Here is an 18,065-nt window from a genome sequence, read left to right as displayed (position 1 = left end):
CACACACACACTGTATATACACACTCACTGCTCTCCCTCCAGCTGTATATACACACACATACTGTATATACACTCACTGCTCGCCCTCCAGCTGTATATACACACACATACTGTATATACACACACACACATACTGTATATACACACTCACTGCTCTCCCTCCAGCTGTATATACACACACACATACTGTATATACACTCACTGCTCTCCCTCCAGCTGTATATATACACACACATACTGTATATACACACTCACTGCTCTCCCTCCAGCTGTATATACACACACACATACTGTATATACACACTCACTGCTCTCCCTCCAGCTGTATATATACACACACATACTGTATATACACTCACTGCTCTCCCTCCAGCTGTATATACACACACACACACATACTGTATATACACTCACTGCTCTCCCTCCAGCTGTATATACACACACACATACTGTATATACACACACACACATACTGTATATACACACTCACTGCTCTCCCTCCAGCTGTATATATACACACACATACTGTATATACACTCACTGCTCTCCCTCCAGCTGTATATATACACACACATACTGTATATACACTCACTGCTCTCCCTCCAGCTGTATACACACACACACACACACACATACTGTATATACACACACACATACTGTATATACACTCACTGCCCTCCCTCCAGCTGTATACACACACACACACACATACTGTATATACACTCACTGCTCTCCCTCCAGCTGTATATACACACACATACTGTATATACACTCACATACTGTATACACACACACATACTGTATATACACTCACTGCTCGCCCTCCAGCTGTATATACACACACACTGTATATACACACTCACTGTTCTCTCTCCAGCTGTATATACACACACATACTGTATATACACTCACTGCTCGCCCTCCAGCTGTATATACACACACATACTGTATATACACACACACACACACTGTATATACACACTCACTGCTCTCCCTCCAGCTGTATATACACACACATACTGTATATACACTCACTGCTCGCCCTCCAGCTGTATATACACACACATACTGTATATACACACACACACATACTGTATATACACACTCACTGCTCTCCCTCCAGCTGTATATACACACACATACTGTATATACACTCACTGCTCTCCCTCCAGCTGTATATACACACACACATACTGTATATACACTCACTGCTCTCCCTCCAGCTGTATATATACACACACATACTGTATATACACACTCACTGCTCTCCCTCCAGCTGTATATACACACACATACTGTATATACACTCACTGCTCGCCCTCCAGCTGTATATACACACACATACTGTATATACACACACACACATACTGTATATACACACTCACTGCTCTCCCTCCAGCTGTATATACACACACATACTGTATATACACTCACTGCTCTCCCTCCAGCTGTATATACACACACATACTGTATATACACACACACACATACTGTATATACACACTCACTGCTCTCCCTCCAGCTGTATATACACACACACATACTGTATATACACTCACTGCTCTCCCTCCAGCTGTATATATACACACACATACTGTATATACACACTCACTGCTCTCCCTCCAGCTGTATATATACACACACATACTGTATATACACTCACTGCTCTCCCTCCAGCTGTATATATACACACACATACTGTATATACACTCACTGCTCGCCCTCCAGCTGTATATACACACACATACTGTATATACACACACACACATACTGTATATACACACTCACTGCTCTCCCTCCAGCTGTATATACACACACATACTGTATATACACTCACTGCTCGCCCTCCAGCTGTATATACACACACATACTGTATATACACACACACACATACTGTATATACACACTCACTGCTCTCCCTCCAGCTGTATATACACACACACATACTGTATATACACTCACTGCTCTCCCTCCAGCTGTATATATACACACACATACTGTATATACACACTCACTGCTCTCCCTCCAGCTGTATATACACACACATACTGTATATACACTCACTGCTCGCCCTCCAGCTGTATATACACACACATACTGTATATACACACACACACATACTGTATATACACACTCACCGCTCTCCCTCCAGCTGTATATACACACACATACTGTATATACACTCACTGCTCTCCCTCCAGCTGTATATACACACACATACTGTATATACACACACACACATACTGTATATACACACTCACTGCTCTCCCTCCAGCTGTATATACACACACACATACTGTATATACACTCACACACTGTATACACACACTCACATACTGTATATATACACTCACATACTGTATATATACACACATACTGTATATACACTCACTGCTCTCCCTCCAGCTGTATATACACATACACATACTGTATATACACTCACATACTGTATATATACACTCACATACTGTATATATACACACACTGTATATACACTCACTGCTCTCCCTCCAGCTGTATATACACACACATACTGTATATACACACACACATACTGTATATACACTCACACACTCTGTATACACACACTCACATACTGTATATATACACACATACTGTATATACACTCACATACTGTATATACACTCACATACTGTATATACACTCACATACTGTATAGACACACACACACATACTGTATATACACTCACATACTGTATATACACACACATACTGTATATACACTCACTGCTCTCCCTCCAGCTGTATACACACACACATACTGTATATACACTCACTGCTCTCCCTCCAGCTGTATATACACACACATACTGTATATACATTCACATACTGTATACACACACATACTGTATATACACTCACATAATGTATATACACTCACATACTGTATACACACTCACATACTGTATATACACTCACATACTATATATACACTCACATACTGTATACACTCACTGTTCTCTCTCCAGCTGTATATACACACACACACATACTGTATACACTCATTGCTCTCCCTCCAGCTGTATATACACACACATACTGTATATACACTCACTGCTCTCCCTCCAGCTGTATATACACACACATACTGTATATACACATACTGTATATACACTCACATACTGTATATACACACACACACACACATACTGTATATACACTCACATACTGTATATACACTCACATACTGTATATACACTCACATACTGTATACACACACACATACTGTATATACACACATACTATGTATACACTCACATACTGTATATACACTCACATACTGTATATACACTCACACACACTGTATATACACACACATACTGTATATACACAGTCACACACTGTATATACACACTCACACACACTGTATATACACTCACTGCTCTCCCTCCAGCTGTATATACACACACACATACTGTATATACACACACACACATACTGTATATACACTCACTGCTCTCCCTCCAGCTGTATATACACACACACATACTGTATATACACACTCACACATACTGTATATACACTCACTGCTCTCCCTCCAGCTGTATACACACACACACATACTGTATATACACTCACTGCTCTCCCTCCAGCTGTATATACACACACACATACTGTATATACACACACACACATACTGTATATACACACTCACTGCTCTCCCTCCAGCTGTATATATACACACACATACTGTATATACACTCACTGCTCTCCCTCCAGCTGTATATATACACACACATACTGTATATACACTCACTGCTCTCCCTCCAGCTGTATACACACACACACATACTGTATATACACACACACATACTGTATATACACTCACTGCTCTCCCTCCAGCTGTATACACACACACACACACATACTGTATATACACTCACTGCTCTCCCTCCAGCTGTATACACACACACACACACACATACTGTATATACACACACACATACTGTATATACACTCACTGCTCTCCCTCCAGCTGTATACACACACACACACACACACATACTGTATATACACTCACTGCTCTCCCTCCAGCTGTATATACACACACATACTGTATATACACTCACATACTGTATACACACACACATACTGTATATACACTCACTGCTCTCCCTCCAGCTGTATACACACACACACATACTGTATATACACACACACATACTGTATATACACTCACTGCTCTCCCTCCAGCTGTATATACACACACACACATACTGTATATACACACACACACATACTGTATATACACACACACACACACTGTATATACACACTCACTGCTCTCCCTCCAGCTGTATACACACACACACACACACATACTGTATATACACACACACATACTGTATATACACTCACTGCTCTCCCTCCAGCTGTATATACACACACACACATACTGTATATACACACACACACATACTGTATATACACACACACACACTGTATATACACACTCACTGCTCTCCCTCCAGCTGTATATACACACACATACTGTATATACACTCACTGCTCGCCCTCCAGCTGTATATACACACACATACTGTATATACACACACACACATACTGTATATACACACTCACTGCTCTCCCTCCAGCTGTATATACACACACACATACTGTATATACACTCACTGCTCTCCCTCCAGCTGTATATATACACACACATACTGTATATACACACTCACTGCTCTCCCTCCAGCTGTATATACACACACATACTGTATATACACTCACTGCTCGCCCTCCAGCTGTATATACACACACATACTGTATATACACACACACACATACTGTATATACACACACACACATACTGTATATACACTCACTGCTCGCCCTCCAGCTGTATATACACACACACACACACACACTGTATATACACACTCACTGCTCTCCCTCCAGCTGTATATACACACACATACTGTATATACACTCACTGCTCTCCCTCCAGCTGTATATACACACACATACTGTATATACACACACACACATACTGTATATACACACTCACTGCTCTCCCTCCAGCTGTATATACACACACACATACTGTATATACACTCACTGCTCTCCCTCCAGCTGTATATATACACACACATACTGTATATACACACTCACTGCTCTCCCTCCAGCTGTATATATACACACACATACTGTATATACACTCACTGCTCGCCCTCCAGCTGTATATACACACACATACTGTATATACACACACACACACATACTGTATATACACACTCACTGCTCTCCCTCCAGCTGTATATACACACACATACTGTATATACACTCACTGCTCGCCCTCCAGCTGTATATACACACACATACTGTATATACACACACACACATACTGTATATACACACTCACTGCTCTCCCTCCAGCTGTATATACACACACACATACTGTATATACACTCACTGCTCTCCCTCCAGCTGTATATATACACACACATACTGTATATACACACACACACATACTGTATATACACTCACTGCTCTCCCTCCAGCTGTATATATACACACACATACTGTATATACACTCACTGCTCTCCCTCCAGCTGTATATATACACACACATACTGTATATACACTCACTGCTCTCCCTCCAGCTGTATATATACACACACATACTGTATATACACTCACTGCTCTCCCTCCAGCTGTATATATACACACACATACTGTATATACACTCACTGCTCTCCCTCCAGCTGTATACACACACACACACACACACACATACTGTATATACACACACACATACTGTATATACACTCACTGCTCTCCCTCCAGCTGTATACACACACACACACACATACTGTATATACACACACTGCTCTCCCTCCAGCTGTATATACACACACATACTGTATATACACTCACATACTGTATACACACACACATACTGTATATACACTCACTGCTCGCCCTCCAGCTGTATATACACACACACACACACACACTGTATATACACACTCACTGCTCTCCCTCCAGCTGTATATACACACACATACTGTATATACACTCACTGCTCGCCCTCCAGCTGTATATACACACACATACTGTATATACACACACACACATACTGTATATACACACTCACTGCTCTCCCTCCAGCTGTATATACACACACATACTGTATATACACTCACTGCTCTCCCTCCAGCTGTATATACACACACATACTGTATATACACACACACACATACTGTATATACACACACACTGCTCTCCCTCCAGCTGTATATACACACACACATACTGTATATACACTCACTGCTCTCCCTCCAGCTGTATATACACACACACATACTGTATATACACACTCACTGCTCTCCCTCCAGCTGTATATACACACACACATACTGTATATACACACTCACTGCTCTCCCTCCAGCTGTATATATACACACACATACTGTATATACACTCACTGCTCTCCCTCCAGCTGTATATACACACACACATACTGTATATACACTCACTGCTCTCCCTCCAGCTGTATATACACACACACATACTGTATATACACACTCACACATACTGTATATACACTCACTGCTCTCCCTCCAGCTGTATATACACACACACATACTGTATATACACTCACTGCTCTCCCTCCAGCTGTATATACACACACACATACTGTATATACACACACACACATACTGTATATACACACTCACTGCTCTCCCTCCAGCTGTATATATACACACACATACTGTATATACACTCACTGCTCTCCCTCCAGCTGTATACACACACACACACACACACACACACATACTGTATATACACACACACATACTGTATATACACTCACTGCTCTCCCTCCAGCTGTATACACACACACACACATACTGTATATACACTCACTGCTCTCCCTCCAGCTGTATACACACACACACATACTGTATATACACTCACTGCTCTCCCTCCAGCTGTATATACACACACATACTGTATATACACTCACATACTGTATACACACACACATACTGTATATACACTCACTGCTCGCCCTCCAGCTGTATATACACACACACACACACACTGTATATACACACTCACTGCTCTCCCTCCAGCTGTATATACACACACATACTGTATATACACTCACTGCTCGCCCTCCAGCTGTATATACACACACATACTGTATATACACACACACACATACTGTATATACACACTCACTGCTCTCCCTCCAGCTGTATATACACACACATACTGTATATACACTCACTGCTCTCCCTCCAGCTGTATATACACACACATACTGTATATACACACACACACATACTGTATATACACACTCACTGCTCTCCCTCCAGCTGTATATACACACACACATACTGTATATACACTCACTGCTCTCCCTCCAGCTGTATATACACACACATACTGTATATACACACACACACATACTGTATATACACACTCACTGCTCTCCCTCCAGCTGTATATACACACACACATACTGTATATACACTCACTGCTCTCCCTCCAGCTGTATATACACACACATACTGTATATACACACACACACACATACTGTATATACACACTCACTGCTCTCCCTCCAGCTGTATATACACACACACATACTGTATATACACACTCACTGCTCTCCCTCCAGCTGTATATACACACACACATACTGTATATACACACTCACTGCTCTCCCTCCAGCTGTATATATACACACACATACTGTATATACACTCACTGCTCTCCCTCCAGCTGTATATATACACACACATACTGTATATACACTCACTGCTCTCCCTCCAGCTGTATACACACACACACACATACTGTATATACACTCACTGCTCTCCCTCCAGCTGTATACACACACACACACACATACTGTATATACACTCACTGCTCTCCCTCCAGCTGTATACACACACACACACTGTATATACACTCACATACTGTATATACACACACACATACTGTATATACACTCACTGCTCTCCCTCCAGCTGTATACACACACACACACATACTGTATATACACTCACTGCTCTCCCTCCAGCTGTATACACACACACACACATACTGTATATACACTCACTGCTCTCCCTCCAGCTGTATACACACACACACACACTGTATATACACACACATACTGTATATACACTCACTGCTCTCCCTCCAGCTGTATACACATACACACACACACACACACCTCACAGCTTTCCCTCCAGAGAGAGGGGGGGGGGTGTGTGTGTGTGTGTGTGTGTGTGTGTGTGTGTGTGTGTGTGTGTGTGTGTGTGTGTGTGTGTGTGTGTGTGTGTGTGTGTGTGTGTGTGTGTGTGTGTGTGTGTGTGTGTGTGTATATATATATATATATGCAAATATAGCTGTATGCTCATCTGCATGTCTTAGGCAGGTCAGCAACCCCGCCTTTCCCCATTATCACCCAGCATACACTGCTTCCACTGCAGCAAGGGATTCTGGGGAATGACATGCAAATGCATATATATATATGTGTATATGTATATTTATAGACATACAGTTGTGTGAATAAGAAAGTACACCCTCTTTGAATTCCATGGTTTTACATATCAGGAATAATAACAATCATCTGTTCCTTAGCAGGTCTAAAAATGAGGTAACTACAACCTCAGATGAACAACAACACATGACATATTACACCGTGTGTGTGTTTGTGCGTGTGCGTGTGCGTGTACATGACATATTACACCGTGTCATGATTTATTTAACAAAAATAAAGCCACAATGGAGAAGCCACATGGGAAAAACTAAGTACACCTTATGATTCAATCGCTTGTAGAACCACCTTTAGCAGCAATAACGTGAAGTAATCGTTTTCTGTCTGACTTTATCAGTCTCTCACACCGTTGTGGAGGAATTTTGGCCCACTCTTCTTTACAACGTTGCTTCAGTTCATTGAAGTTTGCGGGCATTTGTTTATGCACAGCTCTCAAAAGCTGCAGTTCAGGCAATATCCTGCATGTGTGGTTTTTTTAATAAATCAGTTCTGTAGTAAGAAAAAATACTTTTAGCATTTTCTGTTTTAAAAAACAACAACTTTGAAAGACCAATTTTCTTGTATTCTATTTTAACAGCCATTTGCTAAGGCACTGCCCCTTCATGTCCTGTCACAAGCCCTGGCACCGCCCCTTCATGTCCTGTCACAAGCCCTGGCACTGCCCCTTCATGTCCTGTCACAAGCCCTGGCACTGCCCCTTCATGTCCTGTCACAAGCCCTGGCACCGCCCCTTCATGTCCTGTCACAAGCCCTGGCACCGCCCCTTCATGTCCTGTCACAAGCCCTGGCACTGCCCCTTCATGTCCTGTCACAAGCCCTGGCACTGCCCCTTCATGTCCTGTCACAAGCCCTGGCACTGCCCCTTCATGTCCTGTCACAAGCCCTGGCACTGCCCCTTCATGTCCTGTCACAAGCCCTGGCACTGCCCCTTCATGTCCTGTCACAAGCCCTGGCACTGCCCCTTCATGTCCTGTCACAAGCCCTGGCACTGCCCCTTCATGTCCTGTCACAAGCCCTGGCACTGCCCCTTCATGTCCTGTCACAAGCCCTGGCACTGCCCCTTCATGTCCTGTCACAAGCCCTGGCACTGCCCCTTCATGTCCTGTCACAAGCCCTGGCACTGCCCCTTCATGTCCTGTCACAAGCCCTGGCACTGCCCCTTCATGTCCTGTCACAAGCCCTGGCACTGCCCCTTCATGTCCTGTCACAAGCCCTGGCACTGCCCCTTCATGTCCTGTCACAAGCCCTGGCACACCCCTTTGTCAGCCCTGCCCTCCCTCTAGCACATGTCAGTGCAGGAGTGCTCATGAATATTCATGAGCTTCCACTGAGTGACAGAAGCAGAAGAAAAACAGATCCCTTCTCTAATAATGTCACCAAATTTCGCCGATCAATACATGGAGAACGAATTGACCGGCAGCTATACAGTTCTTTAGGTAATTACAGATTGCCCACATGAAACTATTGAAGTAAAAAAAAAAAATAACAAATAAAAATAAAGACTGAACTGCAGCTTTAAGCTCCGGCCGCAGCATTTCAATGGTAAAAAAGGTGTATTTACCTCATTTTCAGACCCGCGGAGGAGCAGAGGGCTGTTATTATCCCTGATATGTAACACCATGGGATTCAGAGAGGGTGCACTTTCTTATTCACACCCCTGTATGTCTACAGTATATATACACATACACACACTGTATATACACGCCCTGCTCTCCCTCCTTATACACAGTATATACACGCTCCTCCCGCTCCTTATACACAGTATATACACACTCCTCCCGCTCCTATACACAGTATATACACGCTCCTCCCGCTCCTTATACACGTATATACACACTCCTGCCCTCCTTATACACAGTATATACACGCTCCTCCCGCTCCTTATACACAGTATATACACACTCCTCCCGCTCCTTATACACAGTATATACACACTCCTCTCGCTCCTTATACACAGTATATACACACTCCTCCCGCTCCTTATACACAGTATATACACACTCCTCCCGCTCCTATACACAGTATATACACGCTCCTCCCGCTCCTTATACACAGTATATACACACTCCTCCCGCTCCTATACACAGTATATACACACTCCTCTCCCTCCTTATACACAGTACATACACGCTCCTCCCGCTCCTTATACACAGTATATACACACTCCTCCCGCTCCTATACACAGTATATACACACTCCTCTCGCTCCTTATACACAGTATATACACGCTCCTCCCGCTCCTTATACACAGTATATACACACTCCTCCCGCTCCTATACACAGTATATACACACTCCTCCCGCTCCTTATACACAGTATATACACACTCCTCCCGCTCCTATACACAGTATATACACACTCCTCCCGCTCCTATACACAGTATATACACGCTCCTCCCGCTCCTTATACACAGTATATACACACTCCTCCCGCTCCTATACACAGTATATACACACTCCTCTCCCTCCTTATACACAGTACATACACGCTCCTCCCGCTCCTTATACACAGTATATACACACTCCTCCCGCTCCTATACACAGTATATACACGCTCCTCCCGCTCCTTATACACAGTATATACACACTCCTCCCGCTCCTTATACACAGTATATACACACTCCTCCCGCTCCTATACACAGTATATACACGCTCCTCCCGCTCCTTATACACAGTATATACACACTCCTCCCGCTCCTATACACAGTATATACACACTCCTCTCCCTCCTTATACACAGTACATACACGCTCCTCCCGCTCCTTATACACAGTATATACACACTCCTCCCGCTCCTATACACAGTATATACACACTCCTCTCGCTCCTTATACACAGTATATACACGCTCCTCCCGCTCCTTATACACAGTATATACACACTCCTCCCGCTCCTATACACAGTATATACACACTCCTCCCGCTCCTTATACACAGTATATACACACTCCTCCCGCTCCTATACACAGTATATACACACTCCTCCCGCTCCTATACACAGTATATACACGCTCCTCCCGCTCCTTATACACAGTATATACACACTCCTCCCGCTCCTATACACAGTATATACACACTCCTCCCGCTCCTATACACAGTATATACACACTCCTCCCGCTCCTATACACAGTATATACACACTCCTCCCGCTCCTATACACAGTATATACACACTCCTCTCACTCCTTAAATACAGTACATACAAGCTCCTACCCTCCTTATACACAGTATATACACACTCCTCCCGCTCCTATACACAGTATATACACACTCCTCCCGCTCCTATACACAGTATATACCCACTCCTCCCGCTCCTTATACACAGTATATACACACTCCTCCCGCTCCTATACACAGTATATACACACTCCTCCCGCTCCTATACACAGTATATACCCACTCCTCCCGCTCCTTATACACAGTATATACACACTCCTCTCACTCCTTAAATACAGTACATACACGCTCCTACCCTCCTTATACACAGTATATACACGCTCCTACCCCTCCTTATACACAGTATATACACGCTCCTACCCCTCCTTATACACAGTATATACACACCCCTCCCGCTCCTTATACACAGTATAAACACACTCCTGCCCCTCCTTATATACAGTATATACACACTCCTCCCGCTCCTTATACACAGTATATACACACTCCTCCCGCTCCTTATACACAGTATATACACACTCCTGCCCCTCCTTATACACAGTATATACACGCTCCTCCCGCTCCTTATACACAGTATATACACACTCCTCCCGCTCCTTATACACAGTATATACACACTCCTCTCACTCCTTAAATACAGTACATACACGCTCCTACCCTCCTTATACACAGTATATACACGCTCCTACCCCTCCTTATACACAGTATATACACGCTCCTACCCCTCCTTATACACAGTATATACACACCCCTCCCGCTCCTTATACACAGTATAAACACACTCCTGCCCCTCCTTATATACAGTATATACACACTCCTCCCGCTCCTTATACACAGTATATACACACTCCTCCCGCTCCTTATACACAGTATATACACACTCCTGCCCCTCCTTATATACAGTATATACACACTCCTCCCGCTCCTTATACACAGTATATACACACTCCTCCCGCTCCTTATACACAGTATATACACACTCCTGCCCCTCCTTATACACCGTATATACACACTCCTGCCCCTCCTTATACACAGTATATACGCACTCCTGCCCCTCCTTAAACACAGTATATACACACTCCTCCCGCTCCTTATACACCGTATATACACACTCCTGCCCCTCCTTATACACAGTATATACACACTCCTCCCGCTCCTTATACACAGTATATACACACTCCTGCCCCTCCTTATACACCGTATATACGCACTCCTGCCCTCCTTATACACCGTATATACGCACCACGCCGGCGCGGGGGATGGTTTTCCGGGCCCGGTGCACGCGGTCCGCCCCGTCCCGGTTGATACCCAGCAGTCTCATTGCCAGGTTCTGCGCCGAGTGGGGCGGCTTCCCCGCCCCGGTCAGCGACATCTTGGCCCGGCTGGGGATGGGAGAGGAGGAGAGGGGGGGGAGGGACTTCGAGGCGTGGCCTGAGAGAGGAGAGACACACAATACACACACATTGTCACCAGATATTATGCAGTTTAATCCCCCTGGTGCGTCAGGGGTTAATGTGACTGGCGTTTTATGTTACAATAACATCTGCAGAGGGCGTCAGGACGTTCTCCATGTTTACGCGGCGCCTCAAAGACAGCTTAATTGGGGGGGGGGGGGGGAGGGGGCGTGCCTACCCTGTGTAGCTTCACTTAAAAGGGCCAGGTGGGCAGTATATGGCCGATAAGAGTCGCGATAAGGGCAGTGTCTGGGGACGTGGGTGTACAAAATGGCCGCTGTGACAACCTTCCGGAAACATGGTCTCCTTCGAGAGTGTCAGAGGCAGTCTATAGATGGTTCTGCGAGGTTCAAGGGGCGCGGCTGGAAGAATCCAACAGGGGCGGGACTTCATGCAAAATGGGAATATCCCGTCATCGTATCAGCCCATCGGGCCCTTTGACGTGAGCCTACGCAGGATGGGCGCGCCCAATGACGCGCTCTTTGACGCGCCGCCCAAACCGGGAACAAGTTGTTACACGTTACACCCCCAACAGATGTTATTTTAAAATAAAACTTAAAATCGCATTAACCCGATGCACCAGATTAAAATACATAATGACACAAAAACACACAAACAGAACTGGAGTGACTTCTTCCACCTCCCATCATCCCCGCCCCCCACCCCCCAATCCCTCTGCTCTCCCCCTGCACGCTCACCTGACAGTCCCCTCCCTGCGGGGGAGAAGTTGATCATGTCCCTCTCCGTCTCTCCTCGCTCCTCCGCTGCCGCCGCGGGCATCACAGGCATCACTGTCGCCTCCCACGCGCTGACCCCTTTCTGATCTTTGGCGCCGTCTGCGTCTTGATCACCTACAAGAGAAAGATAGACACGTACGTTATACATATCATCACCACCTTCAGCCCGTGTCTCCCCACTGCTGGATGAGGCCTCCCCAATGATCTCCCAGGCACTGCGGTTACAGCCTCTCTTCCCCACGTACATATAAATATATATCCCACCTTCAGCCCGCGTCTCCCCACTGCTGGATGAGGCCTCCCCAATGATCTCCCAGGTACTGCGGTTACAGCCTCTCTTCTCCCCGTACATATAAATATATATCACCACCTTCAGCCCGCGTCTCCCCACTGCTGGATGAGGCCTCCCCAATGATCTCCCAGGTACTGCGGTTACAGCCTCTCTTCCCCACGTACATATAAATATATATCACCACCTTCAGCCCGTGTCTCCCCACTGCTGGATGAGGCCTCCCCAATGATCTCCCAAGTACTGCGGTTACAGCCTCTCTTCTCCACGTACATATAAATATATATCCCACCTTCAGCCCGCGTCTCCCCACTGCTGGATGAGGCCTCCCCAATGATCTCCCAGGTACTGCGGTTACAGCCTCTCTTCCCCACGTACATATAAATATATATCACCACCTTCAGCCCGTGTCTCCCCACTGCTGGATGAGGCCTCCCCAATGATCTCCCAGGTACTGCGGTTACAGCCTCTCTTCCCCACGTACATATAAATATATATCACCACCTTCAGCCCGTGTCTCCCCACTGTTGGATGAAGCCTCCCCAATGATCTCCCAGGTACAGCGGTTACAGCCTCTCTTCCCCACGTACATATAAATATATATCCCACCTTCAGCCCGTGTCTCCCCACTGCTGGATGAGGCCTCCCCAATGATCTCCCAGGTACTGCGGTTACAGCCTCTCTTCCCCACGTACATATAAATATATATCCCACCTTCAGCCCGTGTCTCCCCACTGCTGGATGAGGCCTCCCCAATGATCTCCCAGGTACTGCGGTTACAGCCTCTCTTCCCCACGTACATATAAATATATATCACCACCTTCAGCCCGTGTCTCCCCACTGCTGGATGAGGCCTCCCCAATGATCTCCCAGGTACTGCGGTTACAGCCTCTCTTCCCCACGTACATATAAATATATATCCCACCTTCAGCCCGTGTCTCCCCACTGCTGGATGAGGCCTCCCCAATGATCTCCCAGGTACTGCGGTTACAGCCTCTCTTCCCCACGTACATATAAATATATATCCCACCTTCAGCCCGCGTCTCCCCACTGCTGGATGAGGCCTCCCCAATGATCTCCCGGGTACTGCGGTTACAGCCTCTCTTCTCCACATACATATAAATATATATCCCACCTTCAGCCCGTGTCTCCCCACTGCTGGATGAGGCCTCCCCAATGATCTCCCAGGTACTGCGGTTACAGCCTCTCTTCTCCACATACATATAAATATATATCCCACCTTCAGCCCGTGTCTCCCCACTGCTGGATGAGGTCTCCCCAATGATCTCCCAGGTACTGCGGTTACAGCCTCTCTTCTCCACGTACATATAAATATATATCACCACCTTCAGCCCGTGTCTCCCCACTGCTGGATGAGGCCTCCCCAATGATCTCCCAGGTACTGCGGAACAGCCTCTCTTACCCACGTACATATAAATATATATCCCACCTTCAGCCCGTGTCTCCCCACTGCTGGATGAGGCCTCCCCAATGATCTCCCAGGTACTGCGGTTACAGCCTCTCTTCCCCACGTACATATAAATATATATCCCCACCTTCAGCCCGTGTCTCCCCACTGCTGGATGAAGCCTCCCCAATGATCTCCCAGGTACTGCGGTTACAGCCTCTCTTCTTCACGTACATATAAATATATATCACCACCTTCAGCCCGTGTCTCCCCACTGCTGGATGAGGCCTCCCCAATGATCTCCCAGGTACTGCGGTTACAGCCTCTCTTCTCCACATACATATAAATATATATCCCACCTTCAGCCCGTGTCTCCCCACTGCTGGATGAGGTCTCCCCAATGATCTCCCAGGTACTGCGGTTACAGCCTCTCTTCTCCACGTACATATAAATATATATCACCACCTTCAGCCCGTGTCTCCCCACTGCTGGATGAGGCCTCCCCAATGATCTCCCAGGTACTGCGGTTACAGCCTCTCTTCCCCACGTACATATAAATATATATCCCACCTTCAGCCCGCGTCTCCCCACTGCTGGATGAGGCCTCCCCAATGATCTCCCAGGTACTGCGGTTACAGCCTCTCTTCTCCACATACATATAAATATATATCACCACCTTCAGCCCGTGTCTCCCCACTGCTGGATGAAGCCTCCCCAATGATCTCCCAGGTACTGCGGTTACAGCCTCTCTTCTTCACGTACATATAAATATATATCACCACCTTCAGCCCGTGTCTCCCCACTGCTGGATGAAGCCTCCCCAATGATCTCCCGGGTACTGCGGTTACAGCCTCTCTTCTCCACGTACATATAAATATATATCCCCACCTTCAGCCCATGTCTCCCCACTGCTGGATGAGGCCTCCCCAATGATCTCCCAGGTACTGCGGTTACAGCCTCTCTTCCCCACGTACATATAAATATATATCACCACCTTCAGCCCGTGTCTCCCCACTGCTGGATGAGGCCTCCCCAATGATCTCCCAGGTACTGCGGTTACAGCCTCTCTTCCCCACGTACATATAAATATATATCCCCACCTTCAGCCCGTGTCTCCCCACTGCTGGATGAGGCCTCCCCAGTGATCTCCCAGGTACTGTGGTTACAGCCTCTCTTCCCCACGTACATATAAATATATATCCCACCTTCAGCCCGTGTCTCCCCACTGCTGGATGAGGCCTCCCCAGTGATCTCCCAGGTACTGCGGTTACAGCCTCTCTTCCCCACGTACATATAAATATATATCCCACCTTCAGCCCGTGTCTCCCCACTGCTGGATGAGGCCTCCCCAATGATCTCCCAGGTACTGCGGTTACAGCCTCTCTTCTCCACGTACATATAAATATATATCACCACCTTCAGCCCGTGTCTCCCCACTGCTGGATGAGGCCTCCCCAGTGATCTCCCAGGTCCTGCGGTTACAGCCTCTCTTCCCCACGTACATATAAATAAATATCCCAACTTCAGCCCGTGTCTCCCCACTGCTGGATGAGGCCTCCCCAATGATCTCCCAGGTACTGCGGTTACAGCCTCTCTTCTCCACGTACATATAAATATATATCACCACCTTCAGGCCGTGTCTCCCCACTGCTGGATGAGGCCTCCCCAATGATCTCCCAGGTACTGCGGTTACAGCCTCTCTTCCCCACGTACATATAAATATATATCCCACCTTCAGCCCGTGTCTCCCCACTGCTGGATGAGGTCTCCTCAATGATCTCCCAGGTACTGCGGTTACAGCCTCTCTTCCCCACGTACATATAAATATATATCACCACCTTCAGCCCGTGTCTCCCCACTGCTGGATGAGGCCTCCCCAATGATCTCCCAGGTACTGCGGTTACAGCCTCTCTTCTCCACGTACATATAAATATATATCACCACCTTCAGGCCGTGTCTCCCCACTGCTGGATGAGGCCTCCCCAATGATCTCCCAGGTACTGCGGTTACAGCCTCTCTTCCCCACGTACATATAAATATATATCTCACCTTCAGCCCGTGTCTCCCCACTGCTGGATGAGGCCTCCCCAATGATCTCCCAGGTACTGCGGTTACAGCCTCTCTTCCCCACGTACATATAAATATATATCCCACCTTCAGCCCGTGTCTCCCCACTGCTGGATGAGGCCTCCCCAATGATCTCCCAGGTACTGCGGTTACAGCCTCTCTTCTCCACGTACATATAAATATATATCACCACCTTCAGCCTGTGTCTCCCCACTGCTGGATGAGGCCTCCCCAATGATCTCCCGGGTACTGCGGTTACAGCCTCTCTTCCCCACGTACATATAAATATATATCCCACCTTCAGCCTGTGTCTCCTCACTGCTGGATGAGGCCTCCCCAATGATCTCCCAGGTACTGCGGTTACAGCCTCTCTTCTCCACGTACATATAAATATATA

At 46.2% G+C, this 18,065-nt stretch overlaps 1 long non-coding RNA gene across 1 annotated transcript in view; it reads right to left on the bottom strand.

Annotated features, from left to right (window-relative positions):
• LOC142477240 (uncharacterized) overlaps positions 1-18,065 on the bottom strand; it is a 38,470-nt gene that overhangs the window by 4,025 nt on the left and 16,380 nt on the right. The window contains exons 3-4 of the long non-coding RNA XR_012792256.1: positions 13,866-14,018; positions 12,957-13,144 (exon numbers count right to left, since the gene is read on the bottom strand). This is a non-coding gene — a long non-coding RNA (uncharacterized LOC142477240). The remainder of the gene's footprint in view (positions 1-12,956; positions 13,145-13,865; positions 14,019-18,065) is intronic.

This window comes from Ascaphus truei, unplaced genomic scaffold (genome assembly GCF_040206685.1).
Source record: "Ascaphus truei isolate aAscTru1 unplaced genomic scaffold, aAscTru1.hap1 HAP1_SCAFFOLD_2060, whole genome shotgun sequence".
NCBI lineage: Eukaryota > Metazoa > Chordata > Amphibia > Anura > Ascaphidae > Ascaphus > Ascaphus truei.
This window is presented reverse-complemented; position numbering and strand designations above follow the sequence as displayed.